Source organism: Narcine bancroftii, chromosome 3 (assembly GCF_036971445.1).
Source record: "Narcine bancroftii isolate sNarBan1 chromosome 3, sNarBan1.hap1, whole genome shotgun sequence".
NCBI classification, from domain to species: Eukaryota; Metazoa; Chordata; class Chondrichthyes; order Torpediniformes; family Narcinidae; genus Narcine; species Narcine bancroftii.
Genome location: NC_091471.1, coordinates 300585371 through 300606272, shown reverse-complemented (window position 1 = coordinate 300606272; position 20902 = coordinate 300585371). Strand labels below are relative to the sequence as shown.

At 41.4% G+C, this 20902-nt stretch overlaps 1 long non-coding RNA gene across 2 annotated transcripts in view; it reads right to left on the bottom strand.

The window, feature by feature from the left end:
- The window catches only part of LOC138756533 (uncharacterized), a 47759-nt gene extending 40386 nt beyond the window's left edge, over positions 1-7373 (bottom strand). For both annotated transcript variants that reach the window (XR_011353136.1, XR_011353137.1), the window contains exon 1: positions 6906-7373. This is a non-coding gene — a long non-coding RNA (uncharacterized lncRNA). The remainder of the gene's footprint in view (positions 1-6905) is intronic.
- Positions 7374-20902: the final 13529 nt, after the last annotated feature.

Sequence of the window (20902 nt, the reverse complement as noted above, 5' to 3'; positions counted from 1 at the left end):
TAATATTACAAGTTCTGTACTATTACATGACAATAAAGGAATCTTGAATTCCTTACAGAAATGATCATATCTTACAGCCAGAAGTTAAAATGTTAAACGGACATATCAGTGATTTTACTAGATAGTCAAACATTTGTTAACCTGGCCTTAAATATTTCAATTATATGCTGATAAAGTAAAAATAAAGATGTGTTTATTGTTACAGAAAGTACATACAAAAATGTGCTGAAATTCTTCTAATTGCTACAACTACTCAGGTACATAAAATATCTGAAGATAATAAACAATAAGTATATATTTGAAATGCCACAAGAGAGAAAAAAGATATTAGATATAAAACGATAGATAAATAAATATTCACAGTTACAGTTAGCGCAAAAAGTAATGTTATAAGGTGCAGATAAATCTTTGGTTCTGGAGTAGTGTCCTGGTTAGGATTATGCAGGAAGTTCGAGAGGTTGAGAGTGATTGGGGAGAAAAATAACTGTTCTTGAACCTAGAGATACAGAATGTCAGGCTTCTGAACCTTTTCCCTGAAGGCAGCAGTGAGAAGAGGTTGTGACCTCTGCTGGGGAATTACAAACTACGTCCAAATAAGATGATCTTGTCTCCCTGATGATGAGTTGCTTTTGGCATTCAACTGCCTGATCTGGATTTGGCAATTCCCTTTTCACCTTCAACCCAATCATTAATTTTCTTCGCTTTAGTTCTGCACATGAGGATTGGGTGAAGTGAACTGAAAGCTATTATCATCACCATCTCTGACACAGCAAAGGTCACCAGCTTTCTGTGGAGAACTATATGCAATTTTTTTGTGTGTTTCCAGAGTCAATAATATTCAATGTCTACACTATTCACTAATGTATTTTCAAATCTTGTGAAGGGGTTTTCCTTTGGCGTAATAGTACAGTTGAAATGTCAGTAACAAAGGTGTTTAATTTTTTTGCAGTATCTGGGTATGGAGTGCAGTAGTATTAAATTCTGTGATCCCTAGGAGTGAATCCATTGCTGAACTGTTCTGCAATTCCACTGTTCAGTCGTAATGATATGGAACCACATGCATGTGGAAACTCGCTACTTCTAGTGCTTTTCAGTGTTTTGCTAAAATGACATGGAAATAAACCACCTTTGGTCACTTTTTGAAAAGGAAGGGAGTCATATCTGTTGTCTAAAGAAATATATGGAGTGTGCAGAATTCTCGATCGCTGTGTATTCCTGGAATCCTACAAACCAATTCAAAAGAGACAGAAAATGAAGGTAAAAGAACATTCTGAAAGGAGCTGAAGAGACTTAGATGTTCACTAAGTTGAAAGGCTCTTTTAAGAAATATTTTTCTCACCTGGGAAAAAAAAAATCATGATAAAACTTCTCATCTGAACATTACCCATCAATTATGGTTCATAAAAGAACTTGGTGTTGCATTGATTAAAGTGAAATAAAATGGCATTTACAGTATAATTTTAAACTTGACTCACATAATAGTTTTTGTTGAATGTCTGAATGTGCAGGACACATTCAATATAAAGGAAAAAGTCAACTTCAGAAAATAGTTAATTGTCAATAAAAGTTCATTGCTCAAGGAAGGCAGCCAATAACGCAATAAAGTAGAACAAAGTGAAATTACTTACCTTTCTTTTTCCACATTCATGTCAGAAGAGCTTTGGAAGGGGAGTTCAAAAGAGGGAAAACCATCATACCCACAGGCTTGGACACAAAATGGATTGCGACATCAATTGGCTTACATTGATCTCATTGAATGGTTCCCTGAAATTCCTCTCGAATATTCCCCTCCAACCCTGCTCCCTCATTCAACTCCTCTTTACATTATTTCTCCAAACCCCTTTATTCCCAAATCTATCAAATATTTATCCACCTCCACTTTAAATACTTTTAAGGATTGAGGTCCTACTGGAGCAGCGAATTCATAAGACATAAAACATCAGAGAAGAAATGGGCTGCAAGAAGAAATTTCAGCGTGCCTCAGTTTTAAATAATTTGAGCCTTGTCCCCTTGTTTGAAATCCTTCACTGGTGAAAACATCCCAGCACCTACCCTGTCAAATCCACTTAGGAATTTTGAATGTCACCCCTCATTCTTCCGAACTACAAGAAATTCAGTCCCATTTGTGTTTCCCTTGGTAGGACAAACTTCTCCTCCCAGGTGAATCTCCTCTTTCTACCTCCAATATTACGTTATGTGTTTTTATGTCAGGGGACCAGCATTATATGCAGTATTCCGCACGAGGCCTCATGAATACCCTGCAAAATAGCAACAAAAACCCTTGGACTTCACTTAAGGTGGTTTTGTTCCCCTCAGCGGCAGATCAGTCTATACAGCCTTGGGTAGTGTATCTGTGGGATCCTCTGAGCTCCGAGAGTTGAGGAAACTTTATCACTGGAAATATTGATGGTGGAGCGAAATAAATATTTAAACGATTGGAGGATTGATGGGTTCTGGAGCAAGAAATTGACAGGTCATAGGGATCTGGCACAGAAAAGGAATTGAGATCAGTGTACATCAGCCATGCTCACAGAACATAGAACCTTACAGCATTCAGCCTATGATGATCATCTTGACAAGTTTGGAAGGTCCAGTGGCCTCCACCTGGTTGTACTTTCTTTTGACAAAAGAAACTGGAGTTGATGGAATCTTGAGCAAACAGTGACATTGGAGGGATCAATTGGGTCAGTCAGCCATGATCATAATGAATGAGGGAGCAGGCTTGGAGGGTAATTTTCGAGAGGAATTTCAGGGAATCATTCAATGAGATCAACGTAAGCTAACTGATGTCGCAATCCATTTTGTGTCCAATGGGCACTTGACAGTTTAGACCCAATATTGATACTGAAATGGGATGGAAGATAACAAGCTTAAAAAAATGGGAGAGGGTGTAGAGAGGAGCCAAGAGGTGATAGGATACTAGGTCAATGAAAGTGGAAGAGTTGGAGTGGAACAAGGGGTAGGGGAAGGGACCACGAGTGGGAGGCTGAGGATCAGTGTGAATCAAGTACTGCAGCTGGCTAGGAAAATGGAACCAGTAGAGAACAGATGGAAGCAGCAGAACCAAATCAGAGTGTGGACTATCTAAAACTGGAAAACCCAACATTCATGCCATTGGATTGTTCCTCTAGCAGTTTCATGTTGCTCCAGATTTCAGCATCTGCAATCTTCACCTGGCCATATATATCAATAATTTGAGCTGAAATGTATCACAGAATTCATGATATTTTGAATCAGAGCCCTGGATCATGTCACATCGTTAATAATATTCTCCAGCCTAGCCTGCTAGTCTTGAACATAAAGCAGAAAGAATTCAATGAACATGAGATTTCAGTTAACCCAACGACAACTGTAACCAATTAGAAAGTAAATGGCTATCACTTGGCTTAAATCTCTATCAGATTTTCAAGATGGTATTATGAGTGCAAGCAGTTAGTCCTTTGTTCTAATGGGAATGCTAATTCATAATAGGAGATAAATCAGCCATCTTCACCTTATACATGAAATCTGGCTTCATAATTAATAAATGAACAATATTGTTGTTAATCGATGCAGTAGTGAGAGACTATTGATTGGAGCTGCGTGCTATTTTTTTGTGGCTTGGATTTTTACACCTCATTTAGAGCAAAGACTCCAGGGAACTATTAAACAAAGGTATTTGTGAACGTGTGACTAAAAAGTGATTAATTATGATTAAAGTATGAAAATATGTTTCCTGCAGAATAAAGCACAATCTTTACTCCTTTATTCCACCAATAATTAATTACAATCTTTCTAATTTTACAAATTATTTGTCTAATATTTTTGTTCAAAAACTTACAAATAAAATTGCCTGTTAAATGATAATGGGTAACCTGTTCAAAATTGCTCACCCATTTGTCTCAGAACATAGAACAGTAAGGCCCTACAGCTCTTGTGTCAACCTATATATTCCTATATAAAAAAAATAATCAAAACCCCATCTACCTCATAACTCTCTATCTTTTTCATCCATGTCCCTGTCTTTTAAATTCCCCAGATTTTTTGGCCTCCGCCACTACCCCGGCACCCACATCTCTCTATGTAAAAACTTATCCTGGATGTTTCCCCGAAACAAGAGTATTGGAGCCAGCACCACCAGGCTGGGGAACTGCTTCTTCCCACGGGGCCGTGAGAATTCTGAACGACCAAAGGAACTGCTCACATTAACCATCAGAGATTTTTCACATTCATGAATTTATTTATTTATTTGTATATATGAACACTTGTCCTGCATGTGCATTATGCCTGGTTGTGTGTCCGCATGTTTTGCAACAAGGACTGGAGAACGCTGTTTTGTTGGGTTATACTTGTGCAATCGGATAACAATAAACTTGACTTCACTACTTCCCTTTATACAGATGTCCTCTGATGTTTCCTACTCCTGCCCTGGGGAAAAGACGCTGACTGTCTACCTTATTTATGCCTCTTAGAATCATGTAGACCTCTATTAAGTCACTTCACATCCTTCTTTGCTCCAGAGAGAAAAGTCTGAGCTCTGCTAACCTTGCCTCGCAAGACTTATTTTCCAATCCAGGCAACATCCTGGTAAATGTCATCTGCACCCTCTGATCTGAAAAGTTCTGCTTTTTTTTGGTTAAACCTCGATAGAATCCTCAATCCACTTCTAGTTTCTTCCAGACCAGTTGTGCCCTTGCAAACTCAGAGGGGACAATCAAATGGAGCAACTGGGTTTCAGTCCAGGTTTCATGGAGGTGGTTCCTACAGTAAGGAGAGGTTTCTGGCTCCTTAAAAAACCATCAACATAAATGTTGCGAACCTCCATGTATTAATTTAAATTGCTAGCATAGACATTACAAGGCCATAGACACATGGCTCTGGAAAGCCAGTAATGACACTCTGCTCAGAACCTTTCTTGATTAGAATCAGAAGCAAGTTTACTGGCATGTTAGTTGCCATTTTGCAGCATCAGTATTGGGCACGACAAGGGGAAAAATTGTGTAAATACAGGATGTAAATAAAGAAAACAACTAGTTGGAAAAAAACAGAAAATGTGAGGTAGTGGCAATAGGTTCACTGTGCGTTCAGAAATCTGTTGGTGGACGGGAATAAGCTGTTATTGACATGCTGAGTCTGATATTACTGTTTTAATGATTGAGAAACTGGATGAATTTGATATTTGGTAGATATGTGGCTTAAGATGTGTGATAGTACAGATCTATCACCAATGTATATAGTGTATATAGTTACAGTATCTAGAGTATATAATGACTGTGCTAACAGCGATTGGCTGAGAGCTTAGCCACGCCTACTGTCTGGGCCTTAAAGGGTTGTGTCCCTAGCCAGGTCGGATCATTCTGGACTGGTCGGCCACCTGTGAAGAGCTCCTGTCTTTTGCTGATAAAGCCTTGGTTTGGATCAACAAGTCTTTGGTTCTTTCGACGAGCTCTACAAGATGTTAACTAGTAAAAGTGTATTCTAATTTAACAACAGAAACTCAAGGTATAAGCAAAAAGTAGACAGGCCAAAATGTAGGTAATATATCTTTACCTCCTGTGGATGCACAATCACGGCATTTGCAGACTTTTGTGTTTTGCTCCATTCAGTTGCTTCAATGCGACATCACCTCAAGGGATGCCTACCCCAGAGAAGTTCTCCTCCTCACTTCGAAGGGAGTTCTGTGAGAATCTCTCTCGCTGCTCTCCATCTCTACTCCCTGCTGCTCTCAAGGTAAGCCTGCCTTGCTTAAACCTAGAAGAAAGGCTTGGGCTTGAAATGTCGGAAATGTATACTGCGAGACTGGCTGAGTTCCTCTAGTGTATACTATGTGCTTTTGGAACATGAACCTCCAACGATGTACAATTGAACAATCTAGCTTGCTCCTTCTCCTGCAATCAGTATGCCCAAGAGATCTAATTAATTTTTAATTTAAAAAAAACTTAGGCATACACCATGGTAACAGGTCACTTCGGTCCACAGGCCCAATTACACTCAGTTAACTGAGATCCCTGGTACATTTCGACTGGTAGGAGGAAACTGGAGTCCCCAGGGAAAACCCATGCAGACACGGGATGAACGTATAAACTCCTTACAGACAGCACGCGATACGAACCCGGGTCCCGATCGCTGGCATTGTAAAGGCATTGTGTTAACCGCTACGACCAAAATGATAGGACTAAATCTTTCATTATTGGTATTCAATGGGTTCCTTTCTATGCCCTTTGGGGAATGTTGTTATTGTTGATGTTTGATGCAGTGGCTGTTTAATTTCATCAAGGGACAAGAAAGATTTGAGCTAAAATTCTCTGATTGAACGTTTAGTGCACTGAAGGCAACCAGTAGTTACAGCACGTGAAGTCAACCAACTCTTGGCTTGCCCTGGGCCTCATGCTCCTAATGTAATTACATAGATTACTGGGTGATCTATGTAGTCCCTAGGTCAACAAAGAAAATATCAAAGCAATTTTGTTTCTTGCCATGTTGTGCCACTGTATATTAATAATAGTTCCAATGATTACAAATCTACATTGAAGTGAAAATGTTACCTGAGAACATTTCTGAAGACTAGCAGTATCTCGTTAGGCTTGAATGAAATTTCATCGCTCTTCACTAGCTTGCAATCGACATGCTTTTAGGCCCCAAGTTATCAATATAATGGAATAAGCAGCCTACAGTCTTCAGAATCATTTCATTTTATTTGGCTCCTGGCCTATTTAGAAGGCCATTTCCACTACACTGTTTATGTTGTAAAGGAGTGCACCAATTTTTGTTAATGGAATGAAAATACACGATTTATGGGATATGGGAGATAACTAGAGCACTCAGAGGAAACACACGCAGTCACGAGGAGAATGTGCAAACTCGTGCCTGTGACAATGTAGCAAAGTGATTTCATGTAGTGAATTATGTTTTTAAAAAATACTTACATTTAAAATAGCGCATAAACAAGTTGCAGCTTATCTCAAACTGTAGCAAAATATTCAGGGTACCAGGCATCGGTCCCAGGATTTGTGAGGGTTCCGATGGTGAGCAGGACTCCTGAAGGTCCTTGATGCTGAGAGATTCCCAGAGCTTTGGGAGTTCGGAACCAGGGAAGGGATTTGGATGCCTTGAGCTCGAGTTCACCGTTGGACTGGGCAGGAGGTCTTATGGCTTCAGAGGCGACGGGGATGCAAGAGGCAGCGACATCGGAGGAGGTGGCGGGACCCACGGGCACTCGACGACTCTGTAGAGATTCCCCTTTGCTTCTATTTCCTGTCTTGACGGCAGTGCTGTGCTAACAGCTCCTTGCGTGCCTCCATAGGCCAAACAAAAGAAAGAGTTTTATGTACATGACAAGAAATAGTAATCATGAATCTTGTTTGCCAGTGTCCGTTGCTGGGAATACATTGTATCTTAGACTGTGATTTAAGTGATTAGTGGCTATTGGTGAGGACTTCCTGATGACATCACAGTTGGCATATTGTGACCTTTGCTCCCAGATCAATGGCTTTGATTTTTTGTATGACCCAAAAGCTCCCTGCTATTTTGATCTCAGATTGACCTCTCTCTCAGAAGCAATGATAAAAATCTTTCTTATGCTCTTTCACCTGACAAATTGGTGATAAATCTTAGGGCTAACGCTTTTTGAAAATGTTATAATTTTAGCACTAGTGGCCATGAAAAATATAAAAGTAAGTTCAAAGACTTGGTTTTTAAAGCGGTGAAGATAAAGACTTATTCGGCAACTTTATTTTATCTAGAGAGGAAGAAAATATTCCCTCTGGCAACTTAAACACTCTACTGTAAATTCTCGTGCTCAGGAATAAATAATCCTTGCCCAGGATTGTGTAAAGTCTCATCCAAGAACATTGGAAATATTGAAGGATTATAAAGTGGGACAGACCCTGTAGTTATACAACTAATATAAACTAAATGTTCCTGCAAGGTTTAGCATTGAAACACATCAATACAGTGTTGGAACCACCAGCTAGATATTACGCCCTTTCTTTGAACTTCCTCTCTTGACACTCTCTGGTTTCTGTATGACTAGTTGTAGGTTAGATAGTTTGTAGAGGCACTCTAATTGGAATGGCTGGTCGCTAAGCAACATTTACAACACAGAAGGATTTTCGATGTGTTAACCATGGCATTAAAATAACAAATAGCTCTTATGAGTTCAAGAAGTAACCTTTGAGCTGCTAAAGAAATATCCTATTTAAAATTCAGTCGTCATCGCGTTTATCTATCGTACTTTCCACTGTGAGGCATTGATTTGAGAAGCTACAGACTTGAGTGTTGAAAAGGTCATCATTTTCTTTAGTTGATTCAGCATTTTTATAGTCTGTAATTGAAGATAGCATATAAAGATCAAACCCTGCAGAAACTGGAAGTCGGAAACCAAACCAGAAAATGCTGGAAACACTCAGCAGGTCGGACAGCATCTGTGGAGACAGAGACAGTTAATATTTTATTCATTATGTAAGGTAATGCAGCTTTTCTCAAACTGAAGCAAAGTATTCCAGGAACCAGGTATTGTGAGGGTTCCGATGGCAAGCAGATCTCCTGGAGGATCTGGTACTGACTGATTCTCAGTACTTTGCAGTGTTGGAACTGTGGCTGAGGTGGGCAAATTGAATGCTTTACTTTCCTTGCATTTTCTCGTCTCCACCCTCGGAGAGGAGTCATGTCTGCTTGCCTGGCCTGAAGCCTTTCCTCCAGTGAGTTCAAATCTTCGGACAGCGAGTTGTATGACCCTGTAGCGGGGTGTGGAGGAGGTTAGTGCAAAATGAGCTCCAGTCACTCTCTTCACTCAAGAATCATGAATTGAATTGTTTACTGCTCTATGTATGGAAATTTAGTAAGAAGCTTTGTTTTGTGCGCCGGCCCAGTTAACCCAACTCGTTCAGTAGGCAGTGCGACAATAACAAATAGACAAATAAACAGGACAACAGTGTAATATTGAGGAAACTTCCTCTCTTGACACTCTCTGGTTTCTGTATGACTAGTTGTAGGTTAGATAGTTTGTAGAGGCACTCTAATTGGAATGGCTGGTCGCTAAGCAACATTTACAACACAGAAGGATTTTCGATGTGTTAACCATGGCATTAAAATAACAAATAGCTCTTATGAGTTCAAGAAGTAACTTTTATTGAGGAAAAAAAAGAGAGCAACAATATTGTTGAAACGCTTTCAGATAATTGCAAGAAACTACAGAGAGCTGTGAATGCAGCTCATATCGTCACACAATCCCCGTTCTCCTCTCTCGACTCCACCTACACTTCTTGCTGCCCTAGAAAACGCAGCCAACATATTAAAAGGCATATCTTATGCCACGCAGTCTCTTCTCCCTCCTCCCATTGGGAAGAAGATTCACAAGTTTGAGGCCGCTCACCGCCAGATGCAAGTACTGCAGTTTCCTCCTGTTTACACAGTCCTGAATGGACCTCAGGACTCATAAAATGATGTTGCCTTTGCTCAGGGGCAGATTAAGGCCAACTGATGCCCTAAGCAACAATAGTTCCCCTGCGACCTGTCCATTGTCTAACTGACAAGACATTAAGACTCAATAAGTGCTGAATGTGAAATAATAGATTAAACATCCAGGCCAGACCCCACAACTATAGTAAATATAACCTGTGTATGTATATATATTTATTTGTTATGCATGCCCCCTTTTTGTGGGGCCCCAGTTCTGCTGGACCATGGTAAATCTGGCCCTGGAACAAACTCTGTGGTGCCCCCTTCCCTTGATGCCCTAAACATGTGCTTATTTTACTTAATGGTTAATCCAGGCCTGCCTTAGCTCTGTCCTAACTGACAACTCTTTTACTCACTGTGCTATGTGTGAGATGTTTGGCTGGACTGCTCACAACACACATTTTCTCACTGCATCTTGGTACAGGTGACAATGAATTTGAACTGCAGATTGGTGTTTGATTTTACTTAAAAATTAATTACCAGAACACCCTTTGCATTCAAAAATGAAATATGGCCACACTGTTGTGGACTTCAGGAGTAACTCAGGAGAACACGAACCTGTCCTCATCGAGGGCTCAGCAACTTAAAATTCGTGGATGTCAACATCTCTAAGGATCTATCCTGAGGTCTCCATGTTGATGCAATCATGGAGAAAGCCCAAGAGCGGCTATACTTTGCGAGGAGTTTGAGGAGATTTGGTATCTCACCAAAGACTCTTGAAAATTTCTACAGGTGTACCGTGGGGAGCATTCTGACCAATTGCATCACTGTCTGGTATGGAGGTGTCAATGCACAGGACAGGTAAAAACTCCAAAGAGTTGTTATCTTGGCCAGTGACATCATGGACACCAGTTTGCACTCCATCGAGGGCATCTACAATAGTCGGTGACTTACAAAAGCAGCCTCTATCATCAAGGACCCCCACCACTCAGGCCATGTCCTCTTCACACTGCTTCTATCAGGGAAAGGGTACAGGAGCTTGAAGGCGAACACCCAGCTGTACAAGGAAATCTATGTCATCAAATTTCTGGATGGTCATTGAACCGCAGACATTACCTCACTTTAACTGATTTTCTTGAACTATTTCAAATATTTGTATATTTGCACTTTGCTGCGAAACAATGAATTTCACAGCATGTTCAAGATAATAAATTCTGTTTATGATTCTGACCATTTAACTCGAAATCTCCCATCTGCTAAGAGAGAGAAAGAAATTCTGTTGGAAAGTGATACTGGAGGGCCGTTTTTTTTTTACAGAAATAGTGAATCAATAACCACTGCTACCTGGATCAATTAATTTTATATTTCTAATGCTGTTTAACTTGCCAGGAACCCCTGGACTAGAGCATTTCTGCCATTTTCTGAAGATAACCACTACTGCTGTTTACATAGAGTTCACTGTAACTTTCTCTGCATGTCTTCCACAAAGAAAGGTTTATTAGAGGGTGTGGGGTACATTGGGCAGTATGTTAAAGAGGTCAAGAGCTATTTATAAATGGAGCTTTCACCGAAGAAACACTTTGGTTAATTTTTTTTTCCGACAGTAACAATGGATATATCTTCGCAGAATCAGAATCAGGTTTATTGTCATTGAAATGTGTTTTTTTTTCCAATAGAATTATGCACAAAATGCAAAAATTACTATGAATTGGGATTCTGTAAATACAAGGTTTTTAAAAAATAAATAACTGGTTAAAAGAAAAGAAAAAGTGAGACAATGTCCATAAGTTCATTGTCCATGCAGATATCTGATGGCAGAGGGGAAGAAGATGTTTTTGTAACATTTGAATGTGTGTCATCAGGCCCCTGCACCTCCTTCCTGATGATAGCAGTGAGAAGAGGGCACAGCCTGGCTGGTGAAGGTCCTTCATGATAGAGGCTACTTTCTTGAGGAAGCACCTCTTAAAAATGCTGATGGACTGGACTAATGCCCATCATGGTGCTGGCCGAGTTCACAGTTCTCTGTTTTTTTTTTCCTGTCTTGTGCACCTCCATATTAGACACACCTCCATTCCGTCAGAACGCTCTCCACGTTACGTCTTAAGAAATTTGCAAGAATCTTTGGTGACATACCAAATCACCTCAAACTCCTAACAAAATATAGCCAATGGCAAGCCTGCTTCATGATTGCATCGATGTGATAGCCCTAGGATAGGTCTTCAGAGATCATTACAGGAATCCTTATTTTATATAGACTTAAATGCATTTAAAATTACCTTCTTGAATTACTTATCTGAAACTTGATAATTAGTAATATAATGTGAGTTATTAAGTACTGTGTGAAAGCTGATGTATAGGTGTGCAAGAATGTGCACTTGTGTGTGCATGTGAGTCTGTGTGTGTGTGTGCATGAGTGTGTGTGCATGTGAGTGGGTGTGTGAGTCTGTGTGTGTGCATGTGTGTGTGTGAGTCTGTGTGTATGTGTGAGTCCGTGTATGTGTGCGCGCATGTGTGTGTGTGAGTCCATGTGTATGTGTGCATGTGAATGTGTGTGTGTGAGTCTGTGTGTGTGTGTGTGTGTGTGCGTGTGTGTGAGTCCGTGTGTGTGCATGTGTGTGTGTGCATGTGTGTGTGTGAGTCTGTGTGTGTGTGCATGTGTGTGTGTGAGTCTGTGTGTGTGTCCATGTGTGTCTGTGTGTGTGTCTGTGTGTGTGAGTCCGTGTGCATGTGTCTGTGTGTGTCTGTCCTTGTGTGTATGTGTGTCCATGTGTGTGTGTGTCCGTGTGTGTGTGTGTATGTGTGTGTGTGTGTGTGTGTGTGTGTGTGTGTGTGTGTGTGTGTGTGTGTGTGTGTGTGTGTGCATCTTCATGAATGATTTAACTTGTGGTAGGGATGCTGGGGACTGCAACAATGATACAAATGCATCAAGGAATCATAGGCCCAACTATCCTGTGACGCAGAGCAATCCAAAATTCTCAAAACACAAAATCCTAAACTGGAAAATAGACCACAAGGTAATAATGGATGAACCGAAAGAAAGCCCTCCTTTTTATTTCTTTCTGATCTTGCACTTCCTGGCATTTTGCTATCAATCCTTGTGCCTTTAACTTTCTTTTACTCTCTCTGCGCTCAAATGTTCCTGCCTCTTTGATGTTTGTTCTTTTACGTCTTCACACATACAATCGATCTTTTCTTCAGACCGACTTTGCTTCTTGCTTTCTGTTATTCTTAACTCTGTGGCCCACCTGCTGGGATCTTCACTTTCTAACTCTATCACTGGAATGACCTTTTACATTTCAGATGCCACAGTGACTGCTTAGGACAAGATCAACGACTTAATTCTATATCACTGTGGCACAGTACTCTGAAGAATAGAGATAAAGAGTGAAGTAAATAACAAACAAAAAAAAAAGCCTCACAATTATGTGAAGTGTTTTTGGACTGATTGGGGCTACTTATGAAAGTCATGAATTCAGGCCTATAGAAATCAGTCAATGTGGGGCTTGTATATTCTCCATTCAGATCATTGATTAAATGCCAGATTAAAGCTGTGTCTTTCACGTACTTGTGGCTCAGTTGGAAGCAATCTTGCCTCGAAATAAAAAGGTTGTGGTCAAACTTCATTCCATGAGTAGGAGATCCAATCAGATTTAAAATTTCAGATTTATTGTCAGAGTACATGCATGACATCACGTACAACCCTGAGATTCTTTTTCCTGTGGGTGAGGCAGAATTACCACTTATTGGTAGTGCAAAAAAAAATGACACAATGCACACATGTAAGCAAATAAAGAAATGTAAACTGTGCAATACAGAGAGGAAACAAATCAATAAAGGGCAAAAGTAAGAGTACTTAAATTAATTTGTTGTTCAGGAGTCAGATGGTGGGGAGTAGCAGCTGTTCTTGAACCTGGTGGTGCGAGTCTTGTGACATCTATATCCCTTTCCTGATGGCAGCAGCGAGAACAGAGCAATGTGCTGGGTGGTGTGTATCCTTGATGATTACTGCTGCAGGATTTCCTGAAGATATTCTTGATGGTGGGGAGGGTTTTGTCCTGGGCTGTGCCCACTACCTTTTGCAGGCCTTTGCATTCAGGAGTATTGGTGTCGCAATGCAGCTGGTCAGCACACTTGCCACCGCACCTCTGTAGAAATTTGCCGGGGTTTCCAATGCCATACCAAACCCCCGACAACTCCTGAGGAACTAGAGGTGCTGATGTGCTTTCTTCATGATGCCATTAGTATGTTGGGTCCAGGAAAGATCCTCCAAGATAGTGAGTCCCAAGAGCTTAAATTTTTTCACCCTCTCCACTTCTGATCCCGAATGATCACTGGATCATCCACCTCTGGTTTTCCTTTCCTGATGTTAACAATCAGTTCTTTAGTTTTAGTATCCAGTGCAGCATTCAGTCAAGTCTTCAATCTCCCTCCTGTGTGCTGACACATTGCCCCTTTTCATTACCGCCCACCACTGTGGTATTGCTAGCAAATCTGTAGATGGTGTTGTACCGAGCCAGACAGCCATAGGTGTAAAGTGGGTAGAACCATACAGACCCTGAAGCAAAACACTGGGTGACAAGAGGATGTGGGGCAGTTTTATGTGGCTGGAGGAACTGAGTTAAGGGTGAGATAAAGGGATAGAATTGCCAAGAAGATTCTTGCTATCTTCATTTGGAACTCTTGGAACATTCCATCAATTTTATCTCTGGGGATTTCACTCAAGTTACTGTGGATAATTGGTAGAAGCGCACCTGGAGTATTGCGCACAGCTTTGGTCACCAAATTATACGGAGCAAGTGATTAATCTTGAGAGGGTTCAGAGAAGAGTTAAAGGGGTGTTGCTGGGACTGGAGAGATTGAGTTATGATGGGAGACTGGACAGGCTGAGACTGGTCTCCCTGCAATGATGGAGGCCAAGGGGTGACCTCATCACGGTTTATATAATCATGAGGGGCATATATAAGGTCAGTAATCAAATTTTCTACTTGGGATAATGGAATGCATAACATAGGATCGCAGGCTTAAGGTGGAGAGGGGAAAGGTTTAAAGGGGATCTGAGAAGCGTGTTTTTCACACAGAGGAACGAGCTGCTAGAAGAAATGGTAGAGGCGGGTACATTAACTAGATTAAATGATGTTTGGAGAGGAACAATGAGAGAAAAGGTTTTGAGCACTATGGACCAAATACAGACAAATGGGACGAGCTCAACTAGTGTTAGGTCTGCTTTGTTCATGAATGAGTGAGACAAACACCAGGCTGAGTCGAAATCAGGGTTCTTTGTTCTTTATTACCGGATTGTAACACTTGCGACCAACCAGGTTAGTCGGAGAATGCATTCTGCCGTTATCAGCAAAATGGTGATTTTTTATACCCTTGGATATGTGCTTAGAACATCATCATATCATTACTTGTCCAATGACTAAAACTGTTGCTATCCTTTCCCTGCTAGCTTCCTGCCTCTCAATCCATCAATGTCTCTCTTATCTTGTAAGTACAAGGATGCATTCTGTTACTCCTTAGTACTGGGTGACTCCTTCTCCGGTCCCATCTCATGATGTTTTACCTAACAGGAGTACAAGGACACCTCCCCTTCTTGTTACTGCCCTGTACAGGGTAACTCCCTACACATTCCCATCTCATGATGTTTTACCTTACACTAGGCACCCAGGCCGTCATGGATGAGTTGGGCTGGAGCCTGTTTCTGTGCTGTGCAACTTTATAACACTCAGAGTGAATGCAAATATCTGCCCAGTATCTCCTGCCCCAGCAGTTAGGAGAGATTCTCTGGAACAATCCAGAGAAATGCACCCCTCAGCCTGATGCTGTCATAAAGGGATTAACTCCCATATCTCTCACTTATTGTTAAGGCCACACCATGTCTTCACTGCCTGTCATAAATGCCAACAAATAATTGCTACTTTTCATAATTCTCCTTTGGAATATCTTGGGGTCATGATAATGGCCAGTGAAATGCTCTCACTTTCTCAGAATCAGAATTAGAATTTATTGTTATGAACAAGTCACGAATTTCGGTGTTTTGTGGCAGCATCATATAATGAACCATCTTACAACATTAATATATATAAAATATAAAAATAGTTATTATTTATTTATGATTATTTAGGTATCTCATGTCAGTGGGGAAGAAGATGTCCTTGACCCTCTGGATGCTCATCTTTCGGCTCCTGTACCTCCTTCCCGATGATGCAGAGGGAAGAGATCATGGCCTGGGTGTTGGAGGTCTTTGAGGATAGAGGCTGCTTTTTTAAGACACTGCCTCATGTAGAAGCCATCTCCCCTTCCACCTGTTTGCTCTTGTGCCCTCCCTCCCTCATCCACCTACTACTTCCTGCCTGTGGCCCTGTGCTGCTCCACTTTCCCCTCCCCTCCGCCAGTTTGTATGAGCACCTGACGACATTTGCTTATACCTTGATGAAGGGCTCAAGCCCAAAATGTTGGTTATGTATCTTTATCTTTGCTGTATAAAGTAAGCTGTTTGATCTGCGAGGTTTCTCCAACATTGTGTTTTTACTTTAATCTCATTAATGCTCTCAATTTTATTTTGCTCTGGACAGAGAAGTGTGAATATATCTTGGGTCAGGTGGTATCCTGGACAGAAATGGTCTGTCCATCTATCAGGCCCGGTCACTTTATCAAAACTCCCTTTGATATCGATCTGAGGTAAACTTGAACTCAGTTTGTAAACAGGAAAGGAATAGATTCTGGAACACGTTAGAAAGTTATCTCAACAGATCATCACCAAAAGAAGGGCAAAGAAAAATAAATAAATAAAAGTAGACCATTATCGAGGAAGAAGTTCTTACTCAGGGGTAGGCTGCTCCACCCTGTGGAGCAGGGTCTTCAACACCATCCAGCTGCAGCCAGATCACACCGCCACTAAGCAGTTGTCGCAAATAAAAAAATGTACACAGATCAATGCAATATTGATGCTTCTGTTGCATTTTTACCTGCACAGTGAATTAGATGTGCCAGAGTGTGGATTAAGTGAAAGGTGTCTGTTCACACACACTTGTGACATGTGTTCATGAAATGAGTCATTCGTTTAACAGTGGTGAAAATATCCATTTTGAAAGAGCGGGAAGATAGGAATAATTGAACCAAAATTTGAACTGAATTCTTTAATTTTAACATGCACCAAGTTACAGTGAAACTCATTGTTTTCTGTGCTATCCAGGCAGATCAACCCATACTTAAATATAACAGTAAAACCCCTGATATCCAGAATTCAAGCAACTGCTAAAAGAATTGAGGAACATAAACCAAAAAAATTAAAATAAATCCATAGGTAAAAATAAGTAAATGTTCTCAGAAGTAGCATATAAAGCAAGATCTTCAACAAAATCTCGCTGCAGTCAAATCAGTTGTTGAAGATGGGAGCAAACGTTCAGCCAGTGGAGGGCCTTAGTCGTGCTTTGCTCATAGCAGCTGTTAGAATAAAGGTAGTGCTTGAATAAAACGGTGTTACCCATGATGAAGAGCTGGTTGATATTGTTCACTGTCATCTGTCTTAAAGTGTATCCTTATCTCTGCTTAGTAAGTGACACCCTAGTCAGAGTCTTTATCTATAAACTTGGGGGAGGAGGGGGCAATTATTGTTTGTCTTTCGGGCGGCACAGTGGAAGGGAGATATAGCAATGCTTTAATGTTTTCAAAAATGTGACTGAAGTAAAATGTTTTGAGGTTTATATATTCATGCAAGTGAAGTTTTTTTCTGTGTAAGTATGGTATAGTATTTTTGTCTTTTGCCTTTTAAATTGTTTGTTCTTAATGCAGATGTATTAGGCATTTAAGAGAAAGTAACAAGCAACCAGAAATATATTTATCCGGCATCTACCAATCCCCATAAGTGCTGCTGGACACCAAGCATTTTACTGTATAATAATAACATTAAAAAAATCAGATAATAGTGTTGCAGTAAGTCAAAGAGTGCACAGTGTTAAGTTGCCACTGCTGGAGAAACTCGTCAGGTCATGCAGCATCCATTGGAAGTAAAAAGTAACCAACGTTCTGGGCCTGGGCCTTTGTCAGGTATAAGCAAACATAGGCAGGTGCTTCAATAAAAAAGCAGGGGGAGGGAAGAGAGGAGGGAGGAAGGGGCAAGGGGAGGAGTAACAGGTAAGTGGATACGGATAAGTGGGAGAAGAGAAAACAGCCGAGAAGCAATGGGGGAAAGGGTCAAGGATAGCTCTCCGATAGGATAAGGAAGGAAGAGGATGGGGATCTGGGGTTAGGGGTACGGGAAAGAAGGTAGATACTTTAATGCGGCCAATTATTAGCAGTATTGGCAGATAAGGTAAACAGCGCCTTGTTCACAGGGTGGTAGTAGCAAACACCACAGTACATCTTTTCAAAGTGAAGGGAAGAAAGTTTAGGGGAGACATCAAGGGTACATTTTTTACACTTAGAGTTCTGGGTGACCAGCAATCCAATGCTGGGGTGGTGGTGGAGGCTGGAACAACAGGAGCATTGAACTCTTAGACAGACACATGAATGAAAGAAAAAAAGAGGGCTATGATGTAGGAAGGGTTTCCTTTTTTTATAGGTCTATAAGGGTGGCACAACATTGTGGACTGAAGGGCTTTTACTGTCCTGTAATGTTCTATGCTCTAATCATCTAAACGTGACAAAATTCGTGGTGATGACAGATAGCCTCGGTGTGATATCACTCGAGACGGAGCCAGCCCTTAACAGAGCGATGATATAGAAACAATGCATAATTAAGGGATTGTGATCCCTCTTATTTCCATATGGAAACAGTGAGCCATTTACCCAGTAATTAGCATGAAAGTAAGAAGACAACAGACTCGCCAAGGCAAATAGCGCCTTTGGAAGACTACACAAAAGAGTCTGGAAAAACAACCAACTGAAAAACCTCACAAAGATAAGCGTATACAGAGCCGTTGTCATACCCACACTCCTGTTCGGCTCCGAATCATGGGTCCTCTACCGGCATCACCTACGGCTCCTAGAACGCTTCCACCAGCGTTGTCTCCGCTCCATCCTCAACATCCATTGGAGCGCTTTCATCCCTAATGTCGAAGTACTCGAGATGGCAGAGGTCGACAGCATTGAGTCCACGCTGCTGAAGATCCAGCTGCGCTGGGTGGGTCACGTCTCCAGAATGGAGGACCATCGCCTTCCCAAGATCGTGTTATATGGCGAGCTCTCCACTGGCCACCGTGACAGAGGTGCACCAAAGAAAAGGTACAAGGACTGCCTAAAGAAATCTCTTGGTGCCTGCCACATTGACCACCGCCAGTGGGCTGATCTCGCCTCAAACCGTGCATCTTGGCGCCTCACAGTTCGGCGGGCAGCAACCTCCTTTGAAGAAGACCGCAGAGCCCACCTCACTGACAAAAGGCAAAGGAGGTAAAACCCAACACCCAACCCCAACCAACCAATTTTCCCCTGCAGCCGCTGCAACCGTGTCTGCCTGTCCCGCATCGGACTTGTCAGCCACAAACGAGCCTGCAGCTGACGTGGACTTTTACCCCCTCCATAAATCTTCGTCCGCGAAGCCAAGACAAAGAAAAGAAAAGCATGAAAGTAAGAACAAAATAAATAGAAGCAGGGGTAGGCCATTCAGCCCTTAGACCTTGCCCCGCCATTCAATGAGATCATGGCTGGTCTGATGATCGGCTCATCTCCACCTACCTGCCTTTTCCCCATATCCCTTAATTCCCCTACCTTGCAAAATCTATCCAATCTTGTCTTAAAGAGGTTGACTGAGGTCACTTCCATTGCTTCGATGGCAGAGAATTCCATAGATTCACCAACCTCTGGGAAAGCCGTTCCTCCACAAGTCCAGTTTAAAGTTCATCCTTACTGGTTTAAAATTTCCTTTAGATCCAAAAATTTTTTTGTTAGGTTATTTTACTCTGTTAGTGGACTTGGGGTTGGGTCATTTTACTCTGTTAGTGGACTTGGGGTTGGGTCATTTTATTCCATTAGTGGACTTGGGGTTGGGTCATTTTATTCCGTTAGTAGACTTGGGGTTGGGTCATTTTATTCCATTAGTGGACTTGGGGTTGGGTCATTTAATTCCGTTAGTGGACTTGGCATTGGTCATTTTATTCTGTTAGTGAACTTGAGGTTGGGTCATTTTACTCCATTAGTGGACTTGGGGTTGGGTCATTTTATTCCATTAGTGAACTTGGGGTTGGGTCATTTTACTCCATTAGTGGACTTGGGGTTGGGTCATTTTATTCCGTTAGTGGACTTGGGGTTGGGTCATTTTATTCCATTAGTGGACTTGGGGATGGGTCATTTTACTCCATTAGTGGACTTGGGGTTGGGTTATTTTACTCCATTAGTGGACTTGAGGTTGGGTTATTTTACTCTGTTAGTGGACTTGGGGTTGGGTCATTTTATTCCATTAATGGACTTGGGGTTGGGTCATTTTACTCCATTAGTGAACTTGGGGTTGGGTCATTTTATTCCATTAGTGGACTTGGGGTTGCGTCATTTTATTCCCTTAGTGGACAGGGTTGGGACATTTTACTCTGTTAGTGGACTTGGGGTTGGGTCATTTTACTTCATTAGTTGACTTTGGGTTGGGTTATTTTTCTCCATTAGTGGACTTGGGGTCGGGTCATTTTATTCACTTAGTTGACTTGGGGTTGGGTCATTTTATTCCCTTAGTGGACAGGGTTGGGACATTTTACTCTGTTAGTGGACTTGGGGTTGGGTCATTTTACTTCATTAGTTGACTTTGGGTTGGGTTATTTTTCTCCATTAGTGGACTTGGGGTTGGATTATTTTACTCCATTAGTGGACTTGGGTTTGGATCATTTTATTCCGTTAGTGGATGGGGTTGGGTTATTTTACTCCATTAGTGGACTTGGGGTTGGGTTATTTTACTCCATTAGTGGTCTTGGGGTTGGGTCATTTTATTCCGTTAGTGGACTTGGGGTTTGGTCATTTTATTCCATTAGTGGACTTGGGGTTGGGTCATTTTATTCCGTTAGTGGACTTGGGGTTGGGTCATTTTATTCCATTAGTGGACTTGGGGTTGCGTCATTTTATTCCCTTAGTGGACAGGGTTGGGACATTTTACTCTGTTAGTGGACTTGGGGTTGGGTCATTTTACTTCATTAGTTGACTTTGGGTTGGGTTATTTTTCTCCATTAGTGGACTTGGGGTCGGGTCATTTTATTCACTTAGTTGACTTGGGGTTGGGTCATTTTATTCCCTTAGTGGACAGGGTTGGGACATTTTACTCTGTTAGTGGACTTGGGGTTGGGTCATTTTACTTCATTAGTTGACTTTGGGTTGGGTTATTTTTCTCCATTAGTGGACTTGGGGTTGGATTATTTTACTCCATTAGTGGACTTGGGTTTGGATCATTTTATTCCGTTAGTGGATGGGGTTGGGTTATTTTACTCCATTAGTGGACTTGGGGTTGGGTTATTTTACTCCATTAGTGGTCTTGGGGTTGGGTCATTTTATTCCGTTAGTGGACTTGGGGTTTGGTCATTTTATTCCAGTAGTGGACTTGGGGTTG